The sequence below is a fragment of the Habropoda laboriosa genome, unplaced genomic scaffold (genome assembly GCF_001263275.1).
Source record: "Habropoda laboriosa isolate 0110345459 unplaced genomic scaffold, ASM126327v1 scaffold77, whole genome shotgun sequence".
NCBI classification, from domain to species: domain Eukaryota; kingdom Metazoa; phylum Arthropoda; class Insecta; order Hymenoptera; family Apidae; genus Habropoda; species Habropoda laboriosa.
Genome location: NW_017100200.1, coordinates 143,556 through 159,313, shown reverse-complemented (window position 1 = coordinate 159,313; position 15,758 = coordinate 143,556).

Genomic DNA, 15,758 nt, shown 5'->3' with positions numbered 1-15,758 from the left:
AGCGACAGGCATCGAAAGATGTAGGAATCTTCAGATTTATTACAATTATAGGCCGAACACGTCGTGAAATAGTGCGATTTTCACAATCTTTAACGATTTGTAGCTCGTAGTAACATTAACCAATTTCGATGAAATTTTCAGCATGCGTATAATTGGCATAAATCTACAAAACGCATTTTTTTAATTTTTAGTACGGGCTCGGATAAAAAAGTTGTCGAATGTGACCTTTACAATTTTCTTCGCGATTCACACAAATTGCAATTTTTCAAAAAATTTTATACGCGTCGTCTAGTATACTAATCCTTCTAACTTCTAAAAAAACTCAAGTCGTTAAGACGAATTTTAAAAAAGTTATACTGTTCTAAAGAGTGCCCGAATATTAGTAAAAATCACCGTATATATAGTTTTACTAACATATGACACTAACTTTGGCAAGAAAATGTCGTTTATATCGTATAACACTTTCTACACAAATATTAATACTTCTGAACGACACTGTGCATAAGTGAACGAACAACTGTCGCGATACCGTTCGATTATTACATTCAACCTGGATAATCCATTGAACCTCTGACGTTCTTACCCTATTTCTTGATCAAGTGGACCTTCCATTATTACCTTTCATCCTGTCGTTTCCACACGCCGTTGGTTTCTCGTTAATTCTTAATGCTCGCCCATCCGCCGTCGTAGAATATGTTCGTCGAAGGGTTGATCGTTTATTTATCGCGTCGAAGTGTGGTTTCGTGCATCGTTTAAATAAAAATTACGTCAGCGACAGCCTTCTTTCTTCTCCCGCTTTTTTCTCCTTCATTCTCGCCGACAAACACACGGTAGGGTCAAGTATTCATCGCGAATTCTCGTGACGACGGCACGACTTAATGTCCTCATTCCGAATGCAAGCCCCGGGCATAGTCATCCATTGCGAGACGATCGATCTTGCTCGCCACTTGGCTCGTTTCGGCCGCTATGCCAGAAATTCGAACTCGCCTGTCTGTCCACTTCGTCATCCCCTTTCCCAATCTCCTTAATTTATTACCGACAGTTACGTAGGCACGACGTTATTCCGAGGTCTACGTGGCGATGATGATACGGTAGAAACAGGAGTGAGTGAAAAAAAAATTTTCACGAAGCGAATAATTAAGATTCTCGAAGCTGGAGAGATAAGAGAAGTGACGTAGATATTGGTGCGGGGAAATTTGTATTTCTAATAGAGGTTACTTGAGAAGTGTGACGATGATATTTTTAAGGAATTAGCTCTTGATGAAAGATGAAAGAAGGATTAATGTCGACTTAATGTTACTTTCAGTAAAATGAATTTTAAACGTTGAAAACGCACACTAATTTTGCAGACGTTGTTGAATTAATGCACACTTAGTTTACAGTCACGCTAAAAAAATGTGTTAACATTGCTCAAAGACACTGTATAGCGCACACTCTCATCCTTTTTCCATATAAACACCGATATTCTCATCTATTTATGGCAATAACTTAGAATTTTCATTTTTTCCCATTTCTAAATAAAAACCTGAATTTTACAATAAAAAATATATCCATGTGCACTTAATTATCATAATTAGCAAAAATTGGACCGTCATCCTTCTTTCCCTTGATTCCTTCCATATAATTGACCAAATATTCTCACCTTTTCCCAATGTACTGTTATTGTTTAAATAGCAATAACTTGGAACTTTCATCTCTTCTCCCATTTCTAATCAAAAAATTGAATTTTACAATAAAAAATATATCCATGTGCACTTAATTATCATAATTAGCAAAAATTGGACCGTCATCCTTCTTTCCCTTGATTCCTTCCATATAATTGACCAAATATTCTCACCTTTTCCCAATGTACTGTTATTGTTTAAATAGCAATAACTTGGAACTTTCATTTCTTCTCCCATTTCTAATCAAAAAATTGAATTTTACAATAAAAAATATATCCATGTGCACTCAATTATCATAATTAGCCAAAAATGGACCTTCATCCTTTTTTCCCTTGATTCCTTCCATATAACTGACCAAATATTCTCACCTTTTCCCAATGTACTGTTATTGTTTAAATAGCAATAACTTGGAACTTTCATCTCTTCTCCCATTTCTAATCAAAAAATTGAATTTTACAATAAAAAATATATCCATGTGCACTTAATTATCATAATTAGCAAAAATTGGACCGTCATCCTTTTTTCCCTTGATTCCTTCCATATAACTGACCAAATATTCTCACCTTTTCCCAATGTACTGTTATTGTTTAAATAGCAATAACTTGGAACTTTCATCTCTTCTCCCATTTCTAATCAAAAAATTGAATTTTACAATAAAAAATATATCCGCATGCACTTAATTATCATAATTAGCCAAAAATGGACCTTCATCCTTTTTTCCCTTGATTCCTTCCATATAACTGACCAAATATTCTCACCTTCTCCCAATGTACTGTTATTGTTTAACTGGCAATAACTTGGATCTGCCACCTCTTTTCCCATTTCTAATTAAAAACCTAAATTTTGCAATAAAAAATACACACACATGTACTCAAATACAATAATTGACAAAAAGTAGACCTTCATCCTTCTCTCCATTAAATAAAAGCAGACATATATTGTTTGCCGCCCTGAAAAGGACTTTTGGGTTTCCTCAGACTTCTGTCTTATACCTCCGTTCAGCAGAAAATCTACACAACTAGCTAGCCACCGCCCCAAGATCGGGCGATAGAAAAATCCAGCCACGCCGCTGAGCGTTTTCAGCGGATGAGCCCTTTTGTTACGTTGTCAGTCAAAGCGAGCAAATACCCCGACATCGACTGCCACCGCATCCACGGGGAACCACGGTGAAGGCGGACTCACCAGTACACGCAAGTACTGCGCTCTGACCCTGTTACAGGCGAAGGATCATAAGGGAAAGGTAACGGTTGGGATGGACGAGGAGATGTTGGGGAAAAGGAGCGGAAAGGTGTTGGCGTTTTGGCACTCCTAAAGAGTAGCTGGTTGCCATGCCCAGTCTCACCGGTACCTCGCTCCGCAAGAAGTCCTTACACCTTATTTTGGAACTTCCGGTCATGGACACAACGTGCGTTCGAGGCTCAGGAAACCGGAGGTTTGCCAGACCCCGGGTGTTCTCGAACACCCCCCTGCGGTAATAAAGGCACTCAATATTTCAATGTAAAAAAAAAAACAATAACGCAGAATAAATGACCAATTAGAATATAACAGAGCACAAGAGAATAAAATTATCTTCCGCCAGAAACGCAATCAGAGTATTCCAACCGGCGCTTGTAATGAGTTCCCGTAAAATCGCCATAAACGAGGAAAATAATCGTCGAAGTGGAGGATCGTAAGGAAATTTTACTAGCGATAAAATCTTCAGAAGCGGGGTCTTCCTCCTTCGTTCGCATATTTTCTTCGTTCTTTTGTCCTCACATTGACTTAAACGCGGCACACGGGAATGTCAGACAACTTCCACTATTGCCGTTGGCCAGTGTTTGCGGCGCTGATTCCGGCTGCCGTTTTACGACGGGACTCCTCATCTACGGCAACCAGCCGCGTGATATTTCGTTCGCGAATAAAACCACGGTACACGATCCGTTTTCTCGATGAGAATCGACGTTATAGTCTCACGTTCGGTTCTTCTTCTTCTTCTTCTCTTATTTCTAACCGGTATTATTATTAGAGAGGAATTCTCTCGGGTGTTCCTCGCGTTGCTTCGTTCTGTTTCGATCGACACAAACGGGATGGAAGGCGATAAACGACACGAATAGTAAGGAGATTCGTTTGATGTTTGTTGCACGCGAATTACTGCGATACGAGTTTCCCTTTGATATCGCGAAAAAATATTCCTCCGTTAAATAGGTTTAGTATTTACCATCGAATCAGTTTCCAATTTTGTGAAATATTTCTTTCGAATTTTATGCTGTTGATTTTCAGATTTAATTACTTAAAATTGTTTGGCAAAAAATATGTACGGTGTAGATGGAGTTCGTGAACAAATTTCGAGAGGGCGAAGAATTGATTTGTATGAAAATTTTTGTATCGTACATGAAATATTATATTGCGTTGTTGATTTGATGAATGCCATGGCGTAAGTGGTTGAAGGTTCCACTTTTCGAAGATCATTTTTCACGGTAATGTATAGGGCTGTTTATAACGTGGACGTTTTTAGATGAATCTGCCGAATCCTTATAAAAGTCTAATAAAAGACGCGGTGTCCTCCTAGAGGTGTTGTAGCTTATCGGTGTTATTTCAGCGGCGATAGAAGTGATTCCGCTGCGTTTCCACAGCCGGTGTTATTTATAACCTCCGGTAAAGCCGCGTACACCAAACAATCGATCGCCTGGTGCCTTATGGGCCGGCTATCGAATTGGTCTACGAACTTATCCGTGACGCTCGATTCGCCCTTCTTTCCTTACTATTCCAGGATGAAGCATCTGAAGAATTTTTTTCCGATTAGTTTTTCCCTCTTTTGGAAAAATTTCTCCCTTAAAAATTGAAAGAAATTCCATTGCATTCGTGTGAAATGAAATCAATTTTTATCGTCCGAGATGATACAAAATGGAAGGGAATACCTGAAAAATTTGAAGAATTTCTTTTCGTCAATTCTTCCCCTCTTGAAAAAATTCTCCCTTAAAATTGAAAGAAATTCCATTACATTCGTATGAAATGAAATCAATTTTTACCATTCGAGATGATACAAAGTAGAACGAAATATCTAAAAAATTTGGAGAATCATTTTCCTACTATTTTCTCCCAATTCGAAAAAATTCTCTCTTAAAAATTGAAAGAAATTTGATATTCATCGTGTACAAAATAAGAGGAATAAAGTCAATTTTTACCAATCAAGACGGTACAAAGTGTCTAAAAAATTTGAAAAATTCTGTTTCGATGTATTTTTCCCGTTTTGGTAAAAATTCTCCCTTAAAAATTGAAAGAAATTTAATATTCATCGTATACGAGGAATTCCGTTGCATTCGTATGAAATGAAATGAATTTTCACTATTCGAAACGATACAAAGTAGAACAAAATAGCTAAAAAATTTGAAAAATTCTGTTTCGATGTATTTTTCCCGTTTTGGTAAAAATTCTCCCTTAAAAATTGAAAGAAATTTGATATTCATCGTATACGAGGAATTCCGTTGCATTCGTATGAAATGAAATGAATTTTCACTATTCGAAACGATACAAAGTAGAACAAAATAATACTTAAAAAAATTTGAAGAATTTTTTTTCCGATTAATTTTTCCCTTCTCGAAAAAATTCTTCCATAAAAATTAAAAGAAATATGATATTTATCGTATACAAAAGAATTCCGTTGCATTCGTACAAAATGAAATCAATTTTTACCATTCAAGAAGATACATTTGTTCAGGAATTTACGTTCTCGACACAACGATTCCCTTTTTCCAGGTAAAATATCGTTGAAACGACTTACCTTTCGCACCTGAAGAACGATTTTACATTTATCTGGTTGTCTGGCGAACGTACGGACCGGGATGACCGCAAGGAAGGAAATAGAACGAACGGTAGAGCAAAGACACCGGCTGTCAGGAATTTATTCTGAACCTTATTCACACTTGAATCGCACGAACGCCCCTCTCACTAGATTTCTTTCTCGAGAATCCTCGAGAAGCGTTCGAAGGAAACGGGAATTTTTCAGAACTTCATTCGATACAAAAAGAGGTTCCTCAGAAGGCGAGAAGAAAACAACAGGGAAGAGATAAAGATGATGGGACAACGAGATTACGTGTATGTCATTGTCTCCGGTTCTTTCTGTTTCCTTCGTAGACTTTTGTCATCGAAATAGACTCCTTGTCCCTTCTCTGGAACTTCAGAAAATACACCGTGTAACGTGTGCGTCAAGTGGAATCGGGGCAAGTCGTAACGTTGCGAACAAAATTACATTGTGAAAGTTGGTGTTAGTCTAAAATTACGTAAAATGTATTTTCAATATTTATTCTGGAACGTAAGTCAAATTGAAATTATATTTCGAATATTTCTTTTGGAACGTAAATAAAGTGAAAAAATATTTTTAATATTACTTTCGGAACGTAAATAAAATTGAAAAGAAATTTCTAACATTTACTTTGGAACGCAAATAAAATTAAAAAAATATTCTTAATATATATTTTTCAACGTAAATAAAATTAAAAATATTATCTCATTATTTATATTTTAATGAATTATAAATCAAATTGAAGAAACATTTTTAATATTTATTTTGGAACGTAAATAAAATTGAAAAGAAATTTCTAACGTTTACTTTGGAACGCAAATAAAATTAAAAAAATATTCTTAATATATATTTTTCAACGTAAATAAAATTAAAAATATTATCTCATTATTTATATTTTAATGAATTATAAATCAAATTGAAGAAACATTTTTAATATTTATTTTGGAACGTAAATAAAATTGAAAAGAAATTTCTAACGTTTACTTTGGAACGCAAATAAAATTAAAAAAATATTCTTAATATATATTTTTCAACGTAAATAAAATTAAAAATATTATCTCATTATTTATATTTTAATGAATTATAAATCAAATTGAAGAAACATTTTTAATATTTATTTTGGAACGTAAATAAAATTGAAAAGAAATTTCTAACGTTTACTTTGGAACGCAAATAAAATTAAAAAAATATTCTTAATATATATTTTTCAACGTAAATAAAATTAAAAATATTATCTCATTATTTATATTTTAATGAATTATAAATCAAATTGAAGAAACATTTTTAATATTTATTTTGGAACGTAAATAAAATTGAAAATATATTTTTAATATTCCTTTTGGAACGTAAATAAAATTGAAAAGAAATTTCTAACGTTTACTTTGGAACGCAAATAAAATTAAAAAAATATTCTTAATATATATTTTTCAACGTAAATAAAATTAAAAATATTATCTCATTATTTATATTTTAATGAATTATAAATCAAATTGAAGAAACATTTTTAATATTTATTTTGGAACGTAAATAAAATTGAAAAGAAATTTTTAATATTCACTTTGGAACGTAAACTGTACCGGTGTTTTCGCAAAAGTCGTGTTCCCTTTTAATTTGACTAGATTAGATTAGAACAGGAATAAATTCAGGAGTAGGTACGCTGCAAGTAGTACGAGATCGCGTGTAGTCAGACAGCCGGCAAGTATACTAGATCCACGTATGGTCAGGCGGCGGTCTAAGTACAATACACCAGTCTATGTTCAGAACACAATAGAACAGTGTATAGCAGACATCCGGAGAGTGAAATAGGATCGCACGAACACAGCCAGCCGGTAAGTAGAATATAACCGTACATGTTGAGCCGCTGTTTAAGCGAAATCAGACACTCAACAAGTAGATTACATTTATGTACGACCGTAAAATAACACCGAATACCGTAGATAATCTTCAATATTGCTTTCTATGTGACGAACATTTTTAATAAACGAAACGTAAGAAAAAATTTACAAATTAACCATAGGAATATACGATATATACTTAAAATAATTCCCGCAATTTAATTAAAATCAGGGAATAAACACAGTGATAAATAAACCTCGCTCTGGAAACATTTTCGAGAAATAAAACGCAACAGATTTATTAATCAACCATACGAATATGTGGCGAATACTTAAAGCTGAGCACGCGTTTTAATTAAAATCGAAAAATAAAATCAGCGATAGCTAAACTATATAGACATTTTTAGTAAATAAAACGTGACGAATTTATAAATTAACCATTTCAATACAGGACAGTACTTAAAGCTGATCACGTATTTTAATTGAAATGAAAAAATACAAGCAGCGGAAAGCGTTCAATTTGTACCAAATATATTTTGTACAAATACAGCAAGTGTGTGTCTAGAAGAAAATTATCATAAATCTTCAATCTTCCCTAAAAAATAGACCAACTGACCAGTGTCCTACTTCCTATGACGGCTGGAAAAAACTCGGAAATTTAAAACGAAGCAAGAGCTACGCGTATCCTTTTGCAAATTTCTGTGTTTATTCTATGATCCTTCAAGAACGCAAAAATATTTTTTATAAGTGAAAATGTCTATTTGTTGCAAAAGAGTACCACCGTGAAGAGAGCGCCTTGAAAAATATCCTTCCCGATGGCTGACATGATATCAGACGTTGTAGTCATCAAAAATCCAAAATGCGAGCATACTTTCAAACTGTTGACGCTTGGCTATCGTCTGAATTATAATAACAAAAAAATATTGAGAAATAAAAAAATGACAAGGTTTCAAAGAAATTACTTGCATATATTTGACGTTTTTCGATATGATAGAAAATTAAAAATTTTTCACAACGGTAGTGGAAGATTTTTTATTTAAAAAAAGAATTTTCATTAATTTAGTAGCACAGTCTGATAAGGCATAAAAAGCCATTAAATTTTTATTATGAACATTTTTTCATATCTACTACAGTTTTAAAGATATACAGGGAAATAGGATAACTCATATCTTCATTAAAGGGCTGTTTTCACCCCGAAGAACCGAAATTGGGCCAAAAAAAAATTGCCCGATACTTCTCTCGAGGTCCCCTACAAATCCACAAAGTTTCAAAAAACTCGGACATTTCGGGTTACCGAAGTTCCCTTGTCAGTGTTTCAACCAAGAAACTGGTCTTTCGTAGCCTTGGTACATTACTCGGCACACACGTGCAAAAACCGGCAACGCTTGGACGATCGAAAGATCAACGCAAGCCCTAACAACAGCCCTTTAAAAAAGCCCTTAATCCAAGCTTCGTAAGTTTCATCAAACAGATATCATCCACTTATCTTCCGGTCTTTCCAACGATTATTTTCCCACAAGAGCCCACTATCTTCTCCCATACCGCGGCAGCTGTAGGTCGCTTCCGTTTTGATCCTCCTTCACGGATGGAGATCAAGATCTTACCATGCGAATCCACGCGATACTTCGACTACCTCCATCCCTCTCTCGTCTCGACTCCGAAAATTCTTATTCCACGAAGTCAACCTTCCGTTTCTCCCGCGGCCCGTCTCCATACTTCTGATCCACAAGGAAACTTCCCGGTGAAATGTAGCGACAATCGTGTCTGCGTTACGTTTCGCGCGCGAAACTTCCGTAAGAAAGTCGTCGCTGACAACGTTCGCCGCGCGAAGAAAACCGTCTTCTTCTTCGCGAAGTTCCTTCCTTCTGTCGACCCACGGCTGATCGTCCCCGATCCTTGAATTTAATTATCAAACTACTTGGCCGGACACTCTTCTCTCGGCGACTTTCGTCGCGGTTAAATTACGATTAGACTCGGTACAAATCGTTGAATATGTTAGCCGGCGCGTCGCTGCTCGGTGTCCGCAATTAAATCGCGGGACAAAATGGGACAGTGAAACAATGACGGAATAAGTCCGCCAAGCCTCGACGGAGGGATTTAAGCGTGGAGAAACTTCGCCACGGCGAGGACGAGGAGAGGCGCGCGCGATGGAAAGTTGCGCGTTTCTGTTGCGACGAAACTTTCGAACACCTCCTGCAGATTTGTGTTCTTGCTCGTCTTTTTTCTTTTGTCGGTGAGAAGGAGAGCGGAGGTAATAGAGAAGCGACGAAACTAAATGACTTTTCGTACTGAGTATAGAACACTGTACGTGGTGGTCGTTTTGGGGATCGATTTATAACGTCGGTTTTTTGGGAGGGTTGTTGGGTTGTGCTGTGTATTTTGAGGGAATGTTTGGTGGTGGACGGGATTTTTAACGAGAGGTGCTTATTTGTAAATTTGTCTTCAAAGGTTTTTTCTTGAGGAGTGGTTTTTATAGATTTTGTGGTAGAGAAGTGTTTGTTTCGCTCTTTTTGCAGCACTTGGGAAAAGTGTTTTTATGATAGGTGTGTCTTTTTGATAAAAAGTTTGCGAATACTCTTGGAAATGAGTCTGATGTACATTTTACTTTCAAGGCAATTCTTTGAAGGCAAAAATGTACTCGGTTCCAAACTTGATTCATTTCTAATATTCATAGACGTTATTCATTCTAAGTAACTCACTCTAATTTCCTGCAATAGAATATACAGAGTGTTCAGCGCGCACGTAATATTTATGTGTTTTATTTTAAACTATACTCGATACGCTTCAAGCGGTAAATTAATAGCAGCTTGAATATTTGGGGGTTTGATGCAAGATATACTACAGTTACCCTTTCACTCAATTTAATAATATAATTAGTGTAGTTGCAGCGCGGTATTACAATTTTTACAGAGAAATGTGTTTTTAGTTGAATGTGTACTTGTGTATTAACTTGTAATTTTTCCGTTTATCTTAATTTATATGTTGTATACAATTTTTTGGCGGGGGTGAGGAACGCGGATTGGTTCTTGAGAAATTCTGGAAATAGACCCGGAAGGGGTTGCTATTTTTCTATTGGATCCCCATTTTTGCTAGAGTCACCAGCAAGGTGACCGCCTACGATTCATCGTGGATCGCCAGGTACCGAAGGGACTCTCGGGTGACGTCCGGGAATTTCCGCGTCCCTCGACCGTAACAGGTAATAACTTTATGAAGCGCCTTGACCTTACTAAGATATGCAAAATTACAATAAAAAATAGAAAAGGCATTAAGCCGAAAATAAAGAAGTATATTACTTAAGTTTAAAACGTCGTAGAAGGTAACCGATGGCCGGTGGCTTCATAAACTTATTGTGTTACGGGTTCTTTAGAATTTATATTAATTAAACCTTAATTCTAACTTGGCTTTCTTCGCGCCTAGGGTCGCATCATAAAACGTTGTTACAATGTAACACAGAGTGTTCTGCAAACAGTGAGAGAAATTTTATTTACTTTCGAGACAATTCTTTGAAGGCGAAACTCCACTTGGTTCTAAAATCGATTCATTTCTAGTACTGATAGACATTATTCACTCTTATTTCACTGTAATTAATTCTAAGTAATTCACTCTAATTTCCTGCAATAGAATATACAGGGTGTTCTGTAAATAGTGAGAGAAATTTTACGGCGTGATTCTGCAATCGAAAATAAAAAGAAGATAAAAAATAACGAAATTGCTTTGGAGAATTGGTTTTTTTTGATTATAAGCACCGTCACAGCCAAAAATAGCAACGCAACGAAGTTTTTTCCACAGATATTTCGAAATTTTATTTTGGCTTACAAAATCACCCCTCAAAATTTCTCCCCGCATTATCTGAGCACCCTGTACGTATAATTCGAAAGAAAATCGACGAAGTTTCATTTTGCTCCAAAATTTTACTTTCGCTTGTAAAATCACCCCTCAAAATTTCTCCCACCATTTTTTGAATACTTTGTATGTATAGTTCCAAAGAAAATCAACCAAATTTTATTTGGACTTGTAGAATCATCCCTAAAAATTTTTCTCAGCATTTTCTCAACTCCCTATAGATACAATTCGAAAGGAAATTAACGATGATTCTTCCAAGATTCAAAAACCACATCACAACTGCTTAAAAGTTATCAAAATAATACTTAAAACACTAATAAATCTGAACCATATCTCACACACCCTTATGATTCTCCTTACAATGTTCACACAACTGCCTAAGTATAACAGAGACACCGTAATAGTAATAACAACACTCCGTTAAAAACGACACGTTCGAAACAACGTTCGACAGGGTTTCCAATTCAATCACGGCCAGTGGGTTCACGTTTGACAAGACAGAGGGAAGCTTCGAGGATTACATTCCCGATGTATCAACAGAAGCATAAGACTACGTTGAAAGTGTTCCGGGAGACGTAACACGGGCGATCTCATTTTTATTCCCGCCGCGAAAGCTCAGACCGTGAAACTTCTTCCACCGGTGCTTTTAATAAACGTAATAGAGTGTAAAGCTTAGAGATAAGGCATGCCTCTAGCCTGTGCGCCGTCTCCTCGACCCGACATCATCCATGCTCCATTCCACCCCTCTGATCTGGCGTCGCTTGAATATTCGCCCTAAGGAGCGAGCAGCCACGGCCAATCTCGCCTGGAATGGCGACTCGACCGCGTGGTCCTGTGAAATACGAACTTCGACCGGGGATACACTCCGCGTGGTATGAATAGGGCGTAAAATTTTAATACATCACCGTGGTGATTCCGTGGATAATGTGCCGGTTTAGCAAATCTGTAGAGAAATTCGAAGACTATACTCTGATATCCTTAGCTGAAATCTTCTGTCTAACGATTTCTCGTTTTTTACGTTTTCACCTTTGACCCTTTGGTGAGCGAATGTGAAGAATGTGCGGATTGTCGAATCTGTAAAGAAATTCGAAAACTATATCTTCTTCTTTTGGTAAAATGACCTATCTAAGGATTTCTCAATTTTCAGGGTGATTCGAAATATCTGAAGTTTCGTGTATTTTTCACTTTTTAACCCTTTCGTGACCGAAAGTGAAGAATGTGCAGATTGTCGAATCTGTAGTGGAATTCTACAACTATACTGTCCTCTTTAATTAAAGTGAAATCTAAGGATTTCTCAATTTTAAGGGTGATTTGAAATATCTGAAGTTTCGTGTATTTTTCACTTTTTAACCCTTTCGTGACCGAAAGTGAAGAATGTGCAGATTGTCGAATCTGTAGTGGAATTCGAAAACTATACTGTCCTCTTTAATTAAAGTGAAATCTAAGGATTTCTCAATTTTAAGGGTGATTTGAAATATCTGAAGTTTCGTGTATTTTTCACTTTTTAACCCTTTCGTGACCGAAAGTGAAGAATGTGCAGATTGTCGAATCTGTAGTGGAATTCGAAAACTATACTGTCCTATTTAATTAAAGTGAAATCTAAGGATTTCTCAATTTTAAGGGTGAACTGAAATATTTTTTTTCACCTTTTAACCCTTTCGTGACCCAAACTGAAGCACGTGCAGATTATCGAATCTGTAGAAAAATTCGAAAACTATACTACCTTCTTTAGTTAAAATGTTCTATCTGAGGATTTCTCAATTTTCAGTTTGATTTGAAATATTTGAAATTCCGTATGTTTTTCACCTTTTAACCCTTTCGCGACTGATCACGACTGAACTGATTGAAATAACTGTTCCACTGGAAACGAAAACGTTAAGTACAGTTGGAATTCCCTACATCCTTTGTAGAATTCCAGAAACAGCCTAATTTATTCAACCTAAATTTTTCACAGAGGAAAACCTCTAGCATAACCTAACCTCACTTTTCTCCGATATTTAAAAATACGAATTAAAATTGAATACAAAATTTTCCGATACTTTTCATACCTAAAAAAAAACGCTTACTTCTGTGTACTGATTATTGTTTAGCGAAGAGTTTAATAAGACCCTGCAAAGTATAGAAAATAAATTTAACACGTCACCATTGCCTTCTGGTCAAACGCCATCTGTTACGAAATGAACCAGCGGCATTCGACGGAAGCGTCTATAAACTTCGGTGAAAACGTGTAACAGCTGAATGGAACATTTTGTTACGAACACTTTGTCAAATTTTCACGAGAATCTGCTGCTACAAGATGAATACCGATACACTCAGTATTTTAAACCAAAAAAATCGAAACATCTGCAAAATTTTGTCGAGCCAAAACGAAAACCAATATTACAAAGTAACACATCCTTAAATTTATCGTAATTCGTTTACCTTGGAAGGGTGGGAGACGGTCGCGAGGGGTGGGCGGAAAGTCCCAAAAATCTGGAATTTCTTCTGGGTGACTAATCGGCAAGCGGACCGTCACATACAGATGTGCCGTTCGGAAATTCGTGGTTTATGGTATTGTTAACGCTCGTTACTTTCGAGCCTTGTAGTGTTTGCACGATGTTGTGTCGTCTAGATAATGATTCGAAGGACCACCCAATATGATTGGGACTTGTAGATTGAACTGGCTGTTCCTTGATTCTCCTTGTGGTGGTTCTACGACTACTCGACGTCTGACTCTCCGACATCGCGTCTCGGACGTCCGTGAGAGGGAATTTTTGTTAGGACACGCTGATTGGTTAATGGTGAACAATTGCATTTGCCAATCAGCGTGTCTAGTATCACCTTCACCTCCCTTCCAGTGCGCCCTTAGCGCGCTGTCACCTTGGAAGGGTGGGAGACGGTCGCGAGGGGTGGACGGAAGGTCCCAAAAATCTGGAATTTCCTCCGGGTGACTAATCGGCAAGCGGACCGTCACGTACAGATGTGCCGTTCGGAAATTCGTGGTTTATGGTATTGTTAACGCTCGTTATCGGATCTCAATGAGATACCTGGTTGAGCCTTGTAGAAATTGCACGTGATGTGCCGACTAGTGTTCAGTCTGTATTTCTCGAAGGACCACTCTTACGTATAAGAGACTATGTGAATTATATTATTCTTCGCCTGGTGTTCCCTTTACTATTGACTATACTAAAAATCTAGCAAAGCAATTCTAGCGACCCTCGCAGGATGTAATTAGACCCGTGCAAGCAATAAACGAAAATCCTCAACTCAGAAATAACAGTTCCCGGTCGATCGTACCTAAACCGTTTCTACAGAAAACCTAACGTCGTTTCTCCCTTAATCGTCATACAATACGCAAAGCAATCAAACGAACAACATACACGAAAATTGAGTTTCACCGACGCGGACGCGAAATATTTCTTATCACCGGAACTAGGAAAAACAGGATAAATATTCAACAGGCTCGCGGAAGCAGTTAGTTCGAATACAGCGTGCAGCTTCGGCAAAAGTTGAGGTCGGAAGTTAGTTAGGCGAAACAAGCGGGCGCAATGCAAATCCATTTTCCCGCTTATCGAGGGCCTTGTTAATTTCCGCGCGACCGACGACCGCGCCGCTCGAATTTCATTATTTTTGATTTTCATACAACCGCCGACTCTAACCTTCTCCACACTATCTATCCCCGCGGTTCAGTTTTATATTTCGTTCGAACGAGGCCGCGTGTTGAAAGTAAGCGGGACGGAATTAAACGCGAACTTCCGTTTTTCTCTCTGAACCGTCGTCGCCGTGGAAAATAATATCCGGCACATCCTGTTGCTCGTCTTCCGTCGTCTCCTATAAATTTTGTATTACCGCTGGTATACGCGCCACGGAATCGCACAGGGGAATCCAATTGAATTCACCGACTAATCCCGATTATACTTTAACATAGGCCGTCACTGACGTAACGAGATTTACGTTTAATTTCGTTCAATCCGCAGCGCGGCTGGTGTCGCGTTTCGAGCGTATCGAATTGACCGATTCGAAGTAATAATTGTAAGCGTGCTCTTTGCCGTCGATAGAGATCGCGTAATTTGTTATAGAGGAAAATTCGTGGAAATGTGTGAAGGATATGAACGACGATCGAAATTAACTCTTTCGTGATTTGACCCTTTGCACTCGAGTGAGAAGTGATGGTTTATCATTCGTTAGATAATTAATCGAGACACTCTTAAGGTACAGATACTTTACAGAACAGGTCTATGGGCCTACTATAAATTTCTAAGCAGTGAAATAGTTTGAAAGAAGCAATTTTCAATGAAATGTTACAAGATATTGTGTATCTTAAAAATTCGTTAAATATTGAAATGAAATAGTTATATTTGTCGATATATTATTGATACATTTCTGTGCTAGTTTTAGAAATTTTCATCAATTTTTTAGCAAATACTAGATATCAATTTTGAAGGCAATCAATATTAATTTTGTAGTGCAAAGTGTTAAGGGATCTCCTTACAGTGACGTCTGAAAACTTGGGCGATATTTAACAATTTTTTAAAAGAAATATACGAGATGGATTAATCCGAAACTTTGTCTACTTGTTAAACTACACTTCGTGAATAGTCGGTATTTTTTTGGAGTAAAAATTTTGATTTATTTAAAAACGACGACAATTGTGCC